The following is a 22,056-nucleotide window of genomic DNA, read 5'->3' on the forward strand; positions in this document are numbered from 1 at the left end:
AAGGGTTTCAAAATTAGGGATTTAGGGTTCTGAATAGAAATTAATTAAATTACCCAAAAACAAACATGAATCAAGTATGGGTGGCTCTGATACCACATGTAAGCATAAACGCGCAGAATATGATCCTATTATTGATTCTGACATCTTCATGCATATAATCACACTTTTACGCACGCACATTCATGTACATAAACATAATATAAATCATAATATTGATTCTAATAATCAATCATAAACTCATAAACAATATCTCATACCCATACTGATAATCATGTTGTAAATAGTAAACGGAAGCGTACCTGAATTGAATTGGTGATAACCATAATATTAGAGCACTCCTATATGCGGAGTGATCTTCCTCCTGTAGAGCACCTTGATTTCCCTTTGATTTTCTCTCTTGATGGGGATAGAGGGAAAGGAACAGGAAAAGTAAAGTAGATTATCACTCTGTGTGTGCTCTCAGAAGGGGACCAACCATTTATAAACTGAATTACTTAAGTTTTAGTATTTCTAATTTGGTCCCTAATCAAATCAGAAATTACTAACTGGTATCTACACAATATTTATTTTCATGACATATGTCTTTAGCCAAATCTTTAATTTAGTCAGATCACTTCATTATTTGGCTTTATAAATAATGGCCCTAACACATCTAATTATGTATCATATATATATATATATATATATATGTATGACCCAAAATTACTAACACGAAAATCCTTAAAATTTAAAATTTATCTTCATCTTTTCTTATATGCTCAAATACTTCACCATAAGTGAATAATTATGGATGAGATGTTAAAATTAAAAATATTAAAAAAGTAATTTTATTTGAAGGATATCACACTATATACGAAGTAACATTGAAATGGTAATTGGAAGAAAATGAAACACTTAACATGGTTTGTTTACATTCACAATATTCTCACAAACTCCATAATATATATAAAATAAATTGAGAAGATAAAAATTTAGTTATGACTTTCAATAGTAACGAAATGGTAATGGTTTATCATGTTGTATAATGATAACGAAAAAATAAATTTATTTGTTGCTATTAATTGACTATTTAAATGATTATGATGGATTATCAAATTAAGATGATTTTTGAAAATAGAAAATATTTAGTTTAAACTATTTGTAGAAAAAAAATTGAAACAAATAAATATAATGTGAAATGAGATATAAAGGTAGATTTTCCCTTATCTTTACATAAAGATAACTCTATTATTCCTTGCATAATCCCTAGAAGCTTAAGTATTGCTAATTCATCTTTCGAGAATTCTTCAATAATTTTCTTTTCCATATTAGACCAGCTTCGCTTCATCTTCTTCCAACCACTTTCTGAAACTTTCGAAGCCATATTAACATGCATAATAACAAATACTTATTTTATATATATATATATATATATATATATATATATATATATTACAAATTGATATTTTTAAAATTATCAATCTAATATTAAAAACACATATTTATCAAGATAAAATATTAATAAATTTATTTAGAATGGGATTATGTAGATTTATCTTTAAAAAATATTTTAAATACTAGAAACACATATTTACCAAATATAAGGGTTCACATACTAAAGACACATATCAATTGCAAATTTATTTAAAATGTGATTATGTATTTTTTTTTCTAAAGATAATCTGTTATACTATAAATAAAATATTAAAAGTGTATATTTATCAAGATATTCAAGGTAAGAGATTCGATTTAAAAGTCACTAATCTTTCACAAATATATTTAGATTTGATTGTGCGTTTAAAACAAATAAAAATATAAAAATCTACTAAAAAGTATCAATCAAATATTAGAAGTACATTATACAATATTACATTATGAAAACACATTTATTAATAATATATTTATGTCTTTTAATTAAATCTTTCAAAATATAAATCAAATATTAAATGCACATAATTTATCAATATAAGTAATTATAGTACGTACTAAAAACAAGGTAAATCAAAAATACTTATTTTAGAAATTTTTTATGGTGCCACTGAGTACTTTTAAAAAAGAATTAAAGTATCAATCTAATATTAAAAACACATATTTATGAGGATAATAAAGATAAAATATTCTATTTAAAAGCCACTTATCTTTCACAAATGTAGTTATATGTGCTTGTGCATTAAAAATAAAGAATTTGCTAAAGTATGAATCAAATATTAGAAGCGTTCTGAAAACACATATATTGTTTTCACATATATTTATAATGTAATTATGTGTTTTAAGTAAATATTTTAAAATATTAACCAAATATATTAAATGCACATTTTGCCAAAATAAGATGATTAAATTACGTATTAAACACAACTCAAATTGAAAACATTTATATTACAATTTTTTTAGGATGTCGGTGCATACGTTTAAAAAATAATTAAAGTGACGATCAAATATTGAGAACACATATGTATCAAAATATTGTATGTGAAAAAATTCATTACCTAGTTATCAAAGCTAAGTTAATATGATGTTAATTGCTTCACAATAATTACAATTACAACGAAGTCTTACAAATTACAAAAGGATTATAGGCACTGGTTTAGAGTTGAATTACTTTGTGATTTGGATAAAATAATCAACAAAGTCAATTAAAACAATTGTGTTGATTTAGATTTATAATTTTTTTAGTAGATCCAATTCAATATAGTTAGGTATAAGTTTTTAATTTTTTTGTTAAAACTTATTATTTTAAAACATTTTTAGACTGATTTTTTAAAAACGTAGAATATATTATTTAATATTTAAAGGATTGCATAATTTTATATTTCAAATATACATATCTATTTAGTGGAATAATGAAGTAAATTAGATGGTAATTACAATACTAATAATAATATTATTTTATAATTTTTGTGTAATTGCATCTTAGATTCAATATACAAAAGCCATGATCCCAAGCTTAGGTTAGGTTTGATAAAGAACTATTAGAATATGTAAAATGATTTAATATAATCAAGATGGTAGTTTTCAAAAAGAATTATTTTAATTTAGAAAAAGTATATTTTCACTCATGACAAATATTTTAAGTAAAAAAGAGTGATAAGTTACTTTTATTAAAAAATCATTTCTTACTTTATGAAATGATTTAACAAATGCACGATGGTATTTTTTTTTTTTTGTAAAGTTTTATTTTAATTTAGAAAAGACTATAATTTCATCCATGACAATAGTTTTTTGTGGAAAACTTCTTTTTTGAATGAATGTTTTATAATAAACACACTTTTCCAACTTTAGATTCTTGGAAGGAAAAAAAATTCTTTCTACTATTCTTATAAATTTTGTAAGAATTTAATGGCTACATATTATTATAATTTGAATTCTTAAGTATTTGATTTTAATCGTTGTTTTGTTTGTAATTTAAATTAAACTATTGTTAACCGTTGTTCTTAACTAAATGTGTTAATATAATTATTTCTAAGTCAAATAACTTTTAATTATATAAAAATTATGATAAAAAAATCTTAAAATTTAACATTTATCTTCATCTTTCTTTCATGCTCGGATACTCAGAATAAGTGAATAATTATGGATGAGATGTTAAAATTAAATATATTAGAAGCATATATAATATAAAAAAAGTAAATTTATTTGAAGGATCTGTGTACGAAGTAACAATGAAATAGTAGTTGAAAGAAAATGAAACACTTAACATGGCTGTCCACATTCACATTGTTCTCACAAAGTCCATAATGTAAAATATATAAAATAAACTGAGAAGAAAAAAATTTAGTTATGCTTTCAATCGGTGGTGGATCTTGAACCAATATTTTAGAGATGTCAAAATTTTGGTTGAATTACTCTTTTGGTCCATTTTTTCGTCTAAAAATACCGTATTGGTTCTCTAGTTTTTTTAGTCTCAAATTTGTTTCAATTTTTTAAAAATTGATGCAATTTGATCCTTTTTGTTAAATTTCTAGAAGCGAAACAAAGATTTTTCATCAAAATTGACAGTAGAATTATGTCAATTACATTAACAAAAAAAATATTATTCACGACTACAATTTTTATGAAAAAACATTGTCCAATCCAAGAAATTTAACAAAAAAAAAAAACAAATTGCTTTATTCTTTTAAAATTGGAACCAAATTGAAACTATAAAAAAAAAATTAGAGGACTAACTTGATATATTTGAATTAAAATAAAAACCAAAAGAATAATCCAAAATTTTTTATATAAACTAGTAAAAACATTATATTTCTTTTTGTATGATATTAAAAAATAATAAAATTATTATTATTATTGTTAAAATTATAATTATAAAATTAAATATAAATAATTTTATAATTTTATTATAATTAATTTTCATTTATAGTGATTAAATTAAAAAAAATAATTAAATAAAAGATGGTTAAATTAAATAAATAATCACTTAAAAAATAATATTAAGAAAATAATTATTTTTATTTTAAAAATATTCAAAAGGTCATGTGGACAATAAAAAAACTTTTTCTTATATATTGGTATTTTTTTTAATATTAAATATATAAAATATATTAAAAGTATTAAATTTTTAAAAAGTATATTTAAAATTATATAAATAATATAAATATAAAAAAAATGGAGGGTGATGGGCCCTTTGTCACAACGTATGACATAGATCCGTCGTTATTTTCAATAATAACGAAATCATAATGGTTTATCATATTATATAATTAATGGAATTATAAGTTTGTTTGTTACTATTAATTAATTGACTATTTAAATGATTATGATGTATTATCAATTTAAGATGATTTCAGAAAATGGTGAATATTTAGTTTAAATTATTTGTAGAAAAAAAATTGAAAAAAATAAATATAGTTTGAAATGAGATATAAAGGTAGATTTCCCTTATCTTTACATAAGGATAACTCTATTACGTTTAATATTTTATAATAATAATACATATATAATTTTTGAAAAGACATAAAAAATTAATATTAATATAAATATTAAATAATTAGAATAAATGGAGCATGAAAGTAAAAAATATATGATTTCTATACAAGTTGAAAATAGGAAATGTTGAATGGAAACCAACATTAAGGTTGTAAATTTTGTTCAAGAAAATCAAATTTCTAAACATTATTTGTGAAATGATGATAATAAGGCTACAAATATGGAATGTCGCAAAGGATATGTTGAGGAAGATTTCAATAAACTTGTATCTATCTTGTCATCTTCCAATCTTCTTATAATCTAAACCAAAACATAAATTGCTATGACTTAAATGACGAAATATCCACACCATCACACTATCTTTCTTCTGCAGGTTATGAACTTGGAAGAAAACTTGAATGTTACACTGTAATTATTCTCATCACTATCATAGGCACAAACTTTAATTCCTTTTTCAATATCTTCGTCATTTCTCAAGAATGGTAACAAATATTTTTCAACATCAAGATCACTGAGTGTGAGTTCTTTCTCAAGAAGTTCACCATTAGTGAGATGTTCTTGTGAGGAGAAATATACCTTTGAAGATGAAACTTCAATCGGCAATGTTTTGAGATTTCTTGCATCTTTTGTTGCTGAAAATGTTTTCATACCACTTCTGAGGATCTTTTTCTCCTTGCATAATTCATCTTCCCAGAATTCTTCAATAATTTTCTTTTCCATATTACACCAGCTACGCTTCATCTTCTTCCAACCACTTTCTCAAACTTTCGAAGCCATATTAACATGCATAATAACAAATACGATAATGTTGATTTATCTTTAAAAAACCATTTAAATACGAGAAATACATAATTATCAAAATAAGGTTTTACATACTAAAAACACGTATAATTGAAAATTTATTTAACATGTGATTGTGTATTTTTTTTAAGATAATATGTTAAAAGTAGCAATAAAATATTAAAAACACATATTTATCAAGATTATCAAGATAATCAAGATAAGATATTCCATTTAAAAGTTATTTATCTTTTACAAATATATTTAGATGTGATTGTACATTTAAAAAAATGCTAAAGTATCAATCAAATATTAGAAGTACATTTTACAATATTACATTCTAAAAACATATTTATTAATAATAATATAATTATGTCTTTTAATTAAATCTTTCAAAATATCAATCAAATATCAAATTCTCATATTTATCAATATAAGAAGATTATCTTACGTCCTAAAAACAAGGTAAATAAAAAAAAAAACTTATTTTACAATATTTTAATGGTGTCATTGCATATTTTTAAAAAAATAATTAAAGTGTCAACCAGATATTAAAAACACACACACACACACACATATATATATATATATATATATATATATATATATATATATATATATATATATATATATATATATATTAAGATAATCAATGTAAAATATTCCATTTAGAGTTGAATTACTTTGTCATTTTGGATAAAATAATCATCTAAGTCAATTAAAAAAATTGGGTTGATTTAGATTTAGATTTTTTTTATTAGATCAATTCAATATAGTTAGGTATAAGTTTTTAGTTTTATTAGATTTTGTTAAAGTTTCTTATTTTAAAACATTTTTAGACTGATTTTTAAAAATCGTAGAATATATTATTTATTATTTAAAGGATATAATAATTTGATACTTCAAATATACAAATCTATTTAGTATGGTAATTACAATACTACTAGTAATATTATTTTATAATTTCGGTGTAATTGCTTCTTAGATTCGATATACAAAAGCCATAACTCCAATGTTAAGTTAGAATTAAAAATCGTAGAATACATTATTTATTATTTAAATGATAAAATAATTTGATATTTGTTATGAATTAATGATTGTCTATTGATTTGATACATTCATTTATATGATTCATTACTCATTACTTACTCTTTATGTAAATATTTGTATCAACTATGTTGATTTGTTCCCTTTATAGAGTATATGTTGTATATATAAATAGGACAACTCTTCCTATTAATAATAATACACATATGAGTTGAGTTGCTTCCTATTCTCTATTTTTGATCGTTTCTTCTCTTCTCTATTATTATTATTCTATCTGTTATTTGCTTTATTCATGAGGCTTAAATACCTTTATGGCCCTCATTTTCCTAGTGTTTGTTGCGGATGGTCCTCATTTTGACATAATGTTTAAAATGGTCCTCATTTTTACCGAATGTTTAAAATGGTCCTCATTTTCGCAATTCGTGTTTTATTTGGTCCTTTTCTGTAACGCCGTTTAAATCATTAACGGAGCATTGTACAAGTGGCACGGTTTGTATTAGGGTGTGTTACATATATATGACTAATTAACGTTAATTTTTCAATTTAGGAGAAATTTTGCAATTAGGGAAATTTCTTCATCTTCGTCTTTCTTGAGCTCGGATTTGCAGAGAAAGCGGCTAATAGTTGCCATTTTATCATTGGATTGCAGTTGCAACTTAGGATGAAATTACATATTAGGATGAAATTGCAGAGGAACCATCTCAGCAGTTTAGGATGAAATTACATATTAGGAGGAGACCATGATAGCAGCTACAACGTCTTAGTTATTTTTTGGAATTTTTGATGTATAATTCACTTTTGTCAAACATTGATGTAGCGCATTTTGATGAGGATGAATTAATGTTATGATTTTAACTTTTTCCAGACTTAGATCAATTTAATTCTTCCCAAGCTTAGATCAATATCACTTACTTCAATGCTCAGATTAAGATGTCATTTTGAACATGTTGGGACTAATATCAACATAATCAAACTAATTCATTTCTTCATTTAACAATTGTACAAAACAGATTGGACTTTAAAAGATTACACACAATAACAATATGAATAATACAATAACAACACAAGTGAACCCTATTACTAATTGTAGCCTCTTCTCAGCAAAGAAGCAACCTTCAATGACTTCTCCAAATCATTAATCTGCCTCATTTGTGTCATAATGATGACATCCTTTTCATCAACACCACCATTTGAAAAAGTTGCAGCCCACATTATTGGAACCACCACTCTGTAAATCAATAAACCAAAAATTAAAACCAATTTATTATTAACACAAAAATAAAAACAGATTGTACCCAACATTTTCTACCAATATTCTTTGGAATTGTTGTCATCCTCAAAGCTGTCATCTCTCCGCAGCTACAAATCGGGATTAATCCATTTCTCGTTGAACCACCAACAGTGCACGAAGTGATACAACACGGTTGCCTCCAACGATTACAACCAGAGGTAAAGGAAGAAGATTGGGACGGTAACTTACCTCCACACATGTACAGTACACGTAACACACCCTAATACAAAAACCGTGTCACATGTACAATGCTCTTATTTAAACGGCGTTACAGAAAAGAACCAAATAAAACACGAATTGCGAAAATGAGGACCATTTAAAACATTCGGTAAAAATAAGGACCATTTTAAACATTCTGTCAAAATGAGGATCATCCGCAACAAACACTACGAAAATGAGGATAAAAATGCATTTAAGCCATTTCATAACAATACTTCAAATATACATATTTATTTAGTATGATAATGAAGTAAATTAGATGGTAATTTGTTAATATAATTATTTCGAAGTCAAATGACTTTTAATTATGTGACCGTCACGATTTGAAAAGCTTTAAATTTAACATTTATCTTCATCTTTTTCACATACTTGGATACTTTATCATAAGTGAACAATTATGAATGAGAAGTTAAAAATAAAAAGATTAGAAACATAAATACAACGATTAATTTTATTTGAAGGATCCAACATTGTGATTTGCATATGAATCAACATTGAAATTGTAATTGTAAGTGGAAGAAGATGAAACATTTAACATAGGTGATACTAGGGATGGCAATGGGTGGGACGGGGATGAGTTTTCCTATCCCATATCTATTTTCATAAAACAAATTAATCTCTATCCCCATACCAAAATCCAAGCGGATATCAATTTTCTGTCTCATTCTCATCCCCATCGGGTAACGGGTATAATCTCGTACTCATACCCTTATCCGTTTTATTACTACTTTAATATTAATTTTAGTTAATTTTTATAAAATAATAAAAAATTATGGTAAAATAAATATAATATTATAAAATATTCAATATTAGGAGGATGTTTCTTTCTTCGATATCAAATACTTTAAAATAAATATAATTGTTTACATCTTAGATTAAAATACCAACTAAAATTTTATGAGAATCAAAACATTTATTAAATTTGCAAACATTAACGAAACATAGTTGATAAAATTTAAAAATATTTTTAAAAAAATATAAAAGGAAAAAAATATTCAAATTAAAAAATATTTTAAATGTTTGTTTACTCCAATTTTTTAAATTCTAATGAATCTCTTTTTCATACACTAATAAAAGTTATAATGTATCACTTGATCAAAATGATATAAAAAACAAATAATAAACATAATAATAAAATTTTAACATAGATCTTGTATCTTTTGAACTCCAATATATGTTGGATGATGATAAAAAAATATTCATGACAATTATATTAAATTTTTTGTCTCATCTTCATCCTCATCGGGTAACAGGTATAATCTCGTACTCATACCCTTATCCATTTTATTACTACTTTAATATTAATTTTAGTTAATTTTTATAAAATAATAAAAATTACGGTAAAATAAATATAATATTATAAAATATTCAATATTAGGAGGATGGTTCTTTCTTCAATATGAAATACTTTTAAATAAATTATAATTGTTTACATCTTAGATTAAAATACCAACTAAAATTTTATGAGAACCAAAACATTTATTAAATTTGCAAACATTAATGAAACATAGTTGATAAAATTTAAAAATATTTTTAAAAATATATAAAAGGAAAAAAATATTCAAATTAAAAAATATTTTAAATGTTTGTTTACTTCAATTTTTTAAATTCTAATGAATCTCTTTTTCATATACTAATAAAAGTTATAATGCATCACTTGATCAAAATGATATAAAAAACAAATAATAAACATAATAATAAAATTTTAACATAGATCTTGTATTTTTTGAACTCCAATATATGTTGTATGATGATAAAAAATATTCATGGCAATTACATTAAATTTTTGTATTGTAGTAAATAAAAGTTATTTATACAATGATAGTGAAAAAATTACAGTATGGTTGATAATGAGTTAGAAAATAAAAATAATTAGATAAAATATATTGAAATAGTATTATACATGATGAAAATAAACAATAAATAAAAATATTAAAAAATTAACAAATGTGTGTCTTATACACAATTTGAGATATTATCGAAAGAAAACGCACAAATGAAAAACAAATGTATAATTAAGGGTATGATAAGATGAAAAATATCTTAGAGATATAAGAAAACTTTTTAAATATCAATATATATACTCAATGGTTGAGAAATAACAAAAATTGTTTTAGCGAAACAAAAGAGTTCTTCAAATAAAACAAAAATAAATAATAATAAGTAAAGATTTTTTTTTATATTACCTAGTAAATGAAAGGTTTATGCTTTTAAACACTTAAATTGAGAGTATTAAACATTCTCATGTGAAAAAAATACAGTAAATAAAAATATTAAAAAAATAGAAATATTCAAATGTGAGACATAAATTTTTTTTTAATTGACATACATCATTTTAACATAATTGTTATGATAAGATGAAAAATATATTGGAGATGCAAATGAGTTTCATAACAAACCAAATAATTAGAAGAAATAAAAAATAAAAAGTATATATATATATATATATATAGGTTTCTTAATTAATTATGAATGTTTTAATAATTTAAATAGGGACAAAGATATGGCGGGGACATGTATTATGGCGGGGATATGTCCATCCCATACACATCCCCATACCCAATTGAAAAAGTCCAAAATTCTCAATACTTATATTCATACTCCATTAATGTAGAGATTCCTCGTCAAAATGGGAACGAGTTCGGACAATTAGTGGCGGACTATAGTTATGACAAAGGGGGGCCATGGCCACCCCCAATTGTTTTATTATATTTATATAATTTTAAATATACTTTTAAAAATTAAATTTTTTTAATATATTTTAATATTTGATATTCTAAAAAAATTTATACATCTATATCTATATATAAAGAATTTTGTTGTTGTCTATATTTATTTTTCAATCTTAACTTTTAAATGTTTTTTTAAATGAAAATATTTATTTTATTAATATTATCTTTTAAGTGATATTTTCTTAATTTAACCATTTTTTATTTTCTATATTTTTAAAATTAATTATTATAAATGAAAATTAAATATTACAAAACTATAAAAATTATTTATATTTAATTTTATAATTATAATAATAACAACAATAATTATAGTTTTATTTTTTTATTAGCATAAAAAAACTTAAATACTATGTTTTTACTAGTTTATATAAAAAATTGGAATTAATCTTTTAGTTTTTATTTTCTTTCAGAAATATGAAGTTGGTCTTTTAATATTTTTTAGTCTTAATTTAGTCTCGATTTTTGAAGAAAATAATGCAATTTGGTCATTTTTTGTTAAATTTCTTGAATTATATCAACGTTTTTTCATAAAAATGAAGTTGTGAATAAGAATGGTTTTCTTTGTTGGTATAATTGACATAATCATAGTGTTAATTTTGAAAAAAAAAATTATTGTTTCGGCTACCGCAGCACCTGCTTCTTCAGGTGGAACTCCAGGTTGAGGAGTTACTCGAAATGCTGCCAAGATATCAGTATAATAATTCAATTTATAATCTTTAACACCAGCTTTGAACCCAACACTTGCTTTAGTCTCTGTTTGTGGTGACATAAATCCCTCCCTACAACTCTTGAATTAAGAATTCTTGAAACAATAAGGTCTACTTGATATGACTTAGGAGTTAATGAAATCTTTTACAAAAATCAACTATTATTATCAATTAATCCCAAAGGTTCGTTATGTTATTATTAAATTAAACGATGGTATTTGATTTGTCAAATACATAATTATTGTATACTCTTTTCTATGTATGGCGCAAGCCAATCTTTTTTTTTTCAATTTGATCTTATTTTTGAATTTTGAAATCGAAAGATCTAATCTAAATAATAATAATAATGTATTCTTAATCTTGACAGTGATATATGTTGTCTATGTAAATCCTAGATGTAAAAATAAGCAGCTTTGTCCCCGGAAAATAAAAAAAGAGGTCAAAAAATAGGGAAACAGAGGGTAAGTCTAAAAAATTGTCTACTGAGGAAATACGAAAGCCAATGATAAAAAAAATGAATTCTAAATTAAGGTACAGGTTCGAATTCCATACAGAATATAGATGATATTTTCTAGAATGATAGAAAAAAAGAAAAGACTTTCGAAAGATTTTATCCAATTGAAAATTTCAAAATAACTGCAGTAAGCTTAAGAATTCAATAATTGAATTTGAATAAGTAAGTAAACAGTTAAAGAGGATTGATGGAATAGTACCAAAAAAATGGAGTACTAACTCCCATTTCTTATTTCTTTTTGAATTAACCGATCAACTTGCTTTCTTATCGAACATTTCTTTTTGATTTAAAAACTTTTTCGGAAAAAAAAATTGGCTTTTGATATGCGAATAAATCCTCCTACTTCCGGTCCTGAAGTTTCTTCGATTGAAAAAAAAAATCTGGGACATATTGACCAAATAATTGGTCCGGTACTAGATGTAGCCTTTCCCCCCGGGAAGATGCCTAATATTTACAATGCTCTGGTAGTTAAGGGTCGAGATACTGTTGGTCAACAAATTAATGTGACTTGTGAAGTACAACAATTATTAGGAAATGATCAAGTTAGGGCTGTAGCTATGAGTGCTACAGATGGTCTAATGAGAGGAATGGAAGTTATTGACACAGGAACTCCCCTAAGTGTTCCAGTAGGCGGAGCAACTCTAGGACAAATTTTCAACGTGCTTAGAGAGCCGATTGATAATTTAGGTCCTGTAGATACTCGTACAACATCTCCCATTCATAGATCTGCGCCTACCTTTATACAATTAGATACAAAATTATCTATTTTTGAAACATGAATAAAAGTAGTAGATCTTTTAGCTCCTTATCGTCGTGGAGGAAAAATAGGACTTTTCAGTGGAGCTGGAGTGGGTAAAACAATACTTATTATGGAATTGATCAATAACATTGCCAAAGCTCATGGAGGTGTATCTGTATTTGGCGGAGTAGGTGAGCGTACTCGCGAGGGAAATGATCTTTATATGGAAATGAAAGAATATGGAGTAATTAATGAACAAAATATTGCAGAATCCAAAGTAGCTTTAGTATATGGTCAAATGAATGAACCACCCGGAGCTCGTATGAGAGTTGGTTTAACTGCCCTAACTATGGCGGAATATTTTCGAGATATCAATGAGTAAGATGTACTTCTATTTATCGACAATATCTTCCGCTTCGTTCAAGCAGGATCTAAAGTATCTGCCTTATTGGGTCGAATGCCCTCTGCTGTGGGTTATCAACCCACTCTTAGTACTGAAATGGGTTCTTTACAAGAAAGAATCACTTCTACCAAAGAAGGGTCCATAACTTCTATTCAAGCAGTTTATGTCAAAAAAATGGATCCATTTATAATTTTTTGTCAATTGGATTAGTGGATCATCTAATTCGAAATGATAACAAAATACATAGGTTATTAGAAGGAGATCTATGAAACATATACAATAAGTATACCATTTAATTGTCTTATTTCCTTTATGGGAAAATAAGACAATTAAAGAACCTCCGACTATTGGCAAAACTACAACTGTTGTTAATCAAGGAAAATAATTCGTGATAAAAATAAGATATACTTAGACAACAAAAACCCGGGCTCAAAATATTTTTTTATTTTGAGCCCGAGTTTTTGCCAGTAAAAAAAGTACTTGTATGCGGTTCTTTTTGAAACGTATCAATAAGCTAGACCCATGCTTCGAGTTGTTTCATGCCATAAATAAACTCTAACACTTAAGAAATCCATCGGACAGGCGGATTCACACCTCTTACAACCAACACAGTCCTCTGTTCTTGGGGCAGAAGCAATTTGTTTAGCTTTATATCCGTCCCAAGGTATCATTTCTAATACATCTGTTGGGCAGGCTCGTACACATTGAGTACATCCTATACATGTATCATAAATCTTTACTGAATGTGACATTGGAACATAATCCTTGAACATCAAAAATTCAACATTTTCAATCTAGTAAATTGGTAAACCAATTATATATATCTATATATGATATATATATATATATATATATATATATATATATATCTATATTATATACCAGATGAATCAATGATTTATAAGAATTTTGCTACTAAAAATATATTTATAGATTAATAACTAATAAGAGAATAGAAACAAGATACTTTGATTTCTTATCTTTGTTTCATAAACATGATTAAAAAGGATATATCATTTCTGCTAATTTGAATGGATTATATAGTACGCACTATTCAAAATTAGACTTTTTTTTATGAGTAATACTTTTTATTCAACAAATTTGATTGATTGATACGGGTTGATTTTCTATTACGATATATTGAGGAAACAATAGCTCAAGAAATTTAACAAAAAGAATCAAATTACGTCACTTCTTAAAAATCAGAACCAAATTGAGACTAAAGAACATTAGAGAACCAACTTGATATTTTTGGTCTAAAAAATGAATCAAAAGAGTAATTCAATCAAAATTTTGACATCCAAAAATATTGGTTGAAGATCTGCCACTACGGACAATACACACAGGGAGAGGTTTATTTTCCATCTCTAGGTGCTACATACAAATTCTTCTAAAAACTCCATAATGTAAAAAAAGAAAGACAAACCGAAAAGAAATAAGAAATTATGGCTTCCAATAATAACAAAATGGTAATGGTTTATCCTGTTGAATAATGACAACGGAAATATAGGTTTGTTTATTGCTATTAAATCACTGTTTAACATGATTATCATTAATCATAAGACGATTTTGAAAATGGTGTGTATTTAAGTTTAAACTATTCGCTAAAACAATTGAAAAAAAAAAGAAATATAGTGTGATATGAGAGATAAGGGTAGAATTCCCCTTATCTTAACATAAAGATAATCTATTCTATATTATATTTTATTATATATATATATATATATATATATATATATATATATATATATATAATTAATTAATATTAATATAAATATTATATTAAACTCTTTTAAAATAAGATAGTGAGATAGAAAATGCTAACACACATGTTATCTTTTCTATAGAATCTATGTTACTAAATAATTTGAATAAATATACCATGAAAACAAAAATTATATGATTTTTATACAACTTGAAAATAGGAAATATTGAATAGCAACCAACATTGTGCTAAGCTCGTAAAACATGACAGGTTGAAGAAGATTTCAATGAATTTGTTTGTCACCTTCATATTTCCTTATAATCAAAAGCAAAACATAAATTGTTATGACTTGAATGACGAAATATTTGTACTATGATCATATTATTCCTGTGCTTTTTATGAACTTGGAAGAAATTTTCCACCCTCTATTATGTTGACATGTGAAGAGAAGGTGGTATTCTTCTTGAAGATTTGATGAAGATTTAATGAAGCCTTTTTGAATTATCTTGAAGTCATTACTATTGGAATGAAACCTACATTGATGAAGGAAAGGAGATTTGATGATATCCATGTTGATCAAGGCTGGAACATGTGCTTTCCACATAATTATATCATTACGAAAGTGTATTTGAAGTTTGTAATTCATTTTGTAGACCTTGTAGCATTAATTGATGTATTTGGTCTTTGTTGTGTTTTTTAATTTATTAAATGTTTTTTCAACCGATAATATTTATTTGTCCACTTCTTGAATGTTAACGTGTAACTATTATCACCGATATTGTAAGCACAAACTTCAATTCCTTTTTCAATATCTTCGTCATTTCTCAAGAATGGAAAAAAATATTTTTCAACATGTTTTTGTTGACAAGAAGTCTATTTATATTATCACTGATATTTCTGAGTGTGAGTTGTTTGTCAAGAGGTCCACCATGTTGAAAGATACGCTCTTTGAAATATTAGAAGTACAGTATATAATGTTACATTCTGAAAACACATTTATTTATAATATAATTATGTGTTTTTATTAAATATTTCAAAATACCAATCAAATATTAAATGCACATATTTATCAAGATAAGAAGATTATATTATGTACTAAAAACAAGGCAAATTGAAAATATTTATTTTACAAATTTTTAAGGTGTCATGCATACTTTAAAAAATAATTAAATGTCAATCAAATATTGAAAACATATTTTATTAAGGATATTATATATTGAAAAATTTATTACTTGGGTACCAAACCTAAGAGAATATGTTGCTAATTGTCTCACAATAATTGTAAGTGGAATAGAGTCTTATAAATTGCAAAAGAGAGAGTTATAGGTACCGGTTATGAGTTGAATTACTTTAGAATTTGGATAAAGTAATAATCTAATTCAATTAAAAAAATTGGGTTGATTTAGATTCTGAATTTTCTTTTATTAGATCCAATTCAATAAAGTTAGGTATAAGTTTTTACTTTTTTTTTTCTTAATTTATTACTTTAAAACATATATCAATTGCAAACTTAATAGTAATATTATTTTATAATTTCAGTTCAGTTGGGGTTAGATTCAATATACAAAACTCATAACCCCAAGATTAGGTTAGGTTTGATAAAGAGCTATTAGAATATGCAATTCAATGAATACTCTTAGATTGTTAATCAAAATACGTGAACATCAAGTTTAAGTGATAGTGGCAAAAATATTACTTTTGTAATATCTTAAAATTGAATTATCAATTATATGATAAACTCATCAATGGGTCAAAGTAAACAAATTCAACTTACATGGGTTGACTTAACAAGGGTTCGATTAAAATGAGTGAGCTTGACCCAACTCACTTCATGATAAAGTCAAAAAATTTACAAATTGGCTCAACCCACTATGAATTGGTGGATTAAGTGGGTAAGTTCACTTACCCATATAGGAACTAAGGAAGAAAACATTCTTATAACATAATGGAAGGAACACGAAGGAGTGACATAAAAGATGAAATGTGAAGGAGAGGTTGAGGAAAACGGAGGAACAACATGGAGAAGTGTGAGGACTGCATCAAAGGGACCAAATTTGATGGAGCGAAGATCGTAGAAGTAATGGTCTAGAAAAAGATAGCAGTAGTCACATAGTCAAAGAGTGAAGAGTTGTCGTGGCGAGCTTTTGGAAGTCGAGATAGGATAAGATAAAAGGAAAGAGTGTTGTGTGAGAGAAAAACGAGTGTTCTTTAAATTCTTATGGAATCGACAGTGTAGTTGTGGTTGTGGAAGGTGTGAATCTTGCTTCCAGTCCTTTCAAGATGGTCACCCTCAAGTAGCATGAGGAATGCGGATGTGGAGAGCTAAGAGAGGAATGTGGATAGGGTAGATAAAAATACCATATATAATCCGTGATTTAACTAAACTCAATTCATTTTGATTCATAATCAACAAAAAATTAATTTTTCAACCCAACTCGGCTCAATCTCCTAGTGAATAGACCAAGTTTTTTTAAAATTGAAGAGAGATTTAAAGCATGCCAAAAATGATTTAGGTTATATAAAATACATAAAGTTATACAACTAAGAACCATTCTCCTAAAAAATCTAACACCATTACTGCTATAAGTTCCATCATCACTTTCGGTGTCACTTGCTCATGCATATCATCTATTATAGTAGAAGAAAACACAACCAACTACAAAAGAAGGGTAACTAAGTGAAATTTAACAATTCTTATTCCTAAGCAATTCACATTTCAAACATTCCTATATGCAAAATAATATAATTAAATCTTAGAATAACACTTAATAAGACAAAAGCATAATATGAACTTAACATTTTGGAATATACATGAATTGAATCGGATACTATGAAGTCTTACACCTTTCACGTAGTCTTATAAAGTAATGTAAGGACCGTCTTAATTTCGTTCTATTTAAAATATCCTAGGTTAATTCACTATAGCAGCACCAAATTGTGGTGCTCCTCTGCACTACATTGCTATAAAAGCTTCCTTCAACCCTCACTATTTAAACTCCATTTTATATGAGTCCATGAACTTAGTAGAATTATGATAACTTCACTCTTTGGATCCTTACTCAATGCAAACAATACACTTTACAATATTATGTTTCTCCTTACAAATAACCATATTCATAAAATTCACACAACTTTTATATCATTTCTTTCCATGTTTATTATTTTCCAATAATTAAAATCATTCTCCATTTAATCTATCTCATAAACACGGATGTAATCTCATATTTTCATCATAACTTCTAATTCAGCCATCAAATTTTCAATTAACGAACTTTTTTCCCATCCAACAAACCCATCTTGGTATAGTATTATAAATAAGATTTTCAAATACTATGAATTGAAATTTGAAATAATCAAAATTTCTATTTAAGAACTTAGAAAAAATTTATCTCACAAAACATAAACTTCAATTCAAAATGAGTCTAAACTTTTTTCTAAAAGTCAAGTAGTGATTTAACATTGGAGGCTTATTCTTGGATAAACATTAAGTAAATATTTGTTATATTCTTTACGCTCTTAAGCATTCTCATCATTTTCTTATTTTCTTTTAATTCGTTCAAACATTATTGTTTCTTATCCCTACTCAAACTTCCTTGTCCTATTGTTGTTTTTATTCCATACTAATTTTTTTTATTGGAATCATTAATTCAAAATTCATCATGAAAGTGTTTTATAATAGCATCTCATGAAGAGATTCAACTCTTGCTTATAATACATGTTCATGTATGTTTCTTAAGTTTTTAGTATGTTTCTGATTGCATGTGGTGTGACTCAGATGGTTGTGCTCTTAACATTCTTTGCATGTTTAAACATATTGGATACAATTTATTATTATTATTATTATTATTTATGTCTATTTAAATAGATCAATTTATTATACTTTAAAGACTTTTAAAAGCATTTATAGTTTACCTTAAGAATTGGATAGACTTTCATAGAAGTCTTGACCTTGTGCTTGTGGAAAAAGTCTGCTTTGTCTTTTGTTTGATATAAGCATTTAGGCTATAGAATCTATTCACTCAATAACTTCACTTATTTTCATCCTTAACTTTAATTTACCTAACACTTCATTCCAATAAAATTTACTTTTTCAATCTAACATTAAAACTTTCCATTCTAAAAGAATATAAAGTAAAATCCAAATGCAATGTTAAGAAAATCACCCTAATTAAACATATAAAGCACATTCTTTTACCTTTTATATTATTATTATTAGAAAAATATTTATGTAGATCTCTCAAAGTTTCTCTTAAATAAATGTTAGAGCTGCTCTTTACTATTTATACAGGGAGAGAATTTCCCTTTAGATGAGCTTCAATTTCTGTTTTTTTTTTTTCTTATCATTGTATAAGGATACAAATAGTATAAATACTTTTAACATTATGTCATATCATTATTGAAAATTTTAATTAACGATTTTTTTTTTTTCTGAATTCAGCTTATAGGAAACTATTGTGACTGTTTTTCCAAATGTTTTAGAATTTAATTTAAAAACACTGCAATACAGTTCTCCGATTACAGATTGCTAAGATAGGACGTTTTTTATAATAATTATTTTGAAAATATATTTATAATAATTTATAATTTTTTTACAGTGTAGAAAAATTCATTAATAATACATGAAAATAAAATTCTTATAATAAATTAGCAGTTTTTCAATTATGTCAAATGCTGAAATATCTATGATTTTTTAGCATGAGTATCACAAGACTGTTCAAATTGAAAATATTTTTATTAGTTATTGTTTTTGAGTAATTATTGCCTAAAAGATATGTCCTGTATAATTACCAAATTCTTATTAATCTGAGAAATCAAAGAAAGTGGAAGTTGAAATAATAATTATCAACATTTTTGTTGGTAATATAGGAATGTTTGGATTATAATCTTTTTGAAAAAAAAAATTAAAATGACCTTATTCATAAACTAAAAATTGAAATCAAAATATTAAAAAAATGATTTTATTTTAATTGGTTTCTACTAGTTACTCTTTTGTTTGAGATGTATCATTCTTGTTCCTTTTTGTTTTTTTTTTCTTCTTGTTCAACATTTATATCTTCAAGTCAACAAAGAATACATGTTAAGTAATAAATGATTAAATGATGTTGGGTTCACACAAAAATAAAGAAAATACAAGAATAAGATTCAAAGAAAGAAACTTTTATTAACTAGGTTTTATAAACAGAATTATTTAAACAAATTTGTGTATATAACCTTTCAACTGTGAAAATTTCTTTCTTTAGATCTTGTTCTTGTGTTTTCTTGTTGTTGTTCTGTCAAACCCAACAATTGATGCCATATTTGGAGAAGGTTATACATGAGTAAGAGATTCATGGACAAAACATTTTGAGAAGGAGTTTGCAATGTGTGGATGACAAAGACATTGTGAGGAGAGTTTCAAATTGGATGAAGATGAGCAGGATAAACAATATATAAGGAGAAAGACTTGAAAACCTAATGTGTTAATATTTTCGGTTAGAGGTGGTGTCACATCTCTTACATGGGTTGACTTATAACTCATCTACTTCATAGAATTATGTCAACTTAATGCCTAATTAGAGTTTGATTTACCAACTAGGTGTATAAGCCTTTGTTTGTTTCCATGGTTCAACTGTTGCAGCGAAAGTGTGAGGATGGATTTTGCATCTGCTCTCACATTTGTTTACAGGGTTTTGTGCCGATTTGAGGGAGCCGATTTGCATGAGAGAGGGATGGTTTGATTCGTGTTAGATACAAAGATGAGAGTGGGTGGATTGTTCACGTAATGAGCAAAGATGAAACTATCTTTGCTTTAGTTTAAGAGAAGGTTGTTGCAACTGTCGGATATGACTTTGTCTTCTTCAAGTAAAACGCAAAGAAGTGGCAAAACATGTAAGGAAAAATCACATGCAAATGTTGCAATTTTTATTTTTTATCCCTAACAATTTCAATTCCATTTTAATGTAATTTCCACTAATTAAATTTAAATTTATATCAAATTTCCACAAAAGGGAAAATTGGTAATTATTTATTTTTATCAATTAAAATATATTTTTTTAATCTATTACACTTATCATATCATTCACAAAATTTTCCTGCAAATCTCTTCATTCATCCCTTAATCCAAACAACACCACAATCCCTTCTTCTAGGGGTGGCACAACACAGGTTGGCCCGGCCCGCTTCGCATACTTTATGCGGGCCGAAAACACTGGCACGCCCCGCATACCACTTGGTCCGCGGGCTCGCGAGCCGGCCTGCTTTTTTTTTAATTTTTTTTAATTTTTTTTTAATTTTTATGATAAAACTTTCAATGTTTAAAAATTGAGAAACTTTAAGAAGTTCACAAAATTAAGTAAAGACTTTGGGGAATTGGATGATAAATTGTTAATTCAACATTTTCATCATATTCATACTATGACATACACAATGTATTCTTTAAATTTTAGCACATTAAAAATTACATAATACTTGTCTTTTCCAGTTATACAAGAATTTGAAACGTTAATGCAAGAGTCTATAAAAGAAGTAATTAATATACACAAGTGCAAGTTTTTTTTTTTTTAATTTTATGCAGGCTTGTAGGCCGGCCCGCGCGGGCCTGCGAGCTCACTGCCCTGGCCCGCCCCGCGTTTTTTCCGCAGGTCTGCAGGCCGGTCCGACGGGCTAGGCCCTAATTGCCACCTCTACCTTCTTCATCCTCTCAAATTCATTCACTCACCCTTAGTCATGGGCGAATCGTTTCTTTGACGGGGGAGCCATGACTCCTCCAACGTTTTTTTTTCTATATATTTTAAAGTTATATTTATATATTATTACATTATTTATATTAATTTAGTTTAAAAAAGTTTTTTTAAAATTTAAAAATCACGTTTTCCATCTCTAGTGTAATTTCTGTTACTTCTTTATTTGGTTTCTCTCTTTTCTGTACCTTAATCTCTTTCTCTCTTCTTTTTTCTATGTCAATTTTCACCCTCAATCTCTTATCATTTTCAAAATCAAATTGTATCATTACAAAGTTGAGGAGTTAAGAAACATTTT

The sequence above is a fragment of the Vigna unguiculata genome, chromosome 1 (assembly GCF_037176805.1).
Source record: "Vigna unguiculata cultivar grain cowpea cultivar isolate G323 ecotype 2 chromosome 1, ASM3717680v1, whole genome shotgun sequence".
Classification (NCBI taxonomy): Eukaryota; Viridiplantae; Streptophyta; class Magnoliopsida; order Fabales; family Fabaceae; genus Vigna; species Vigna unguiculata.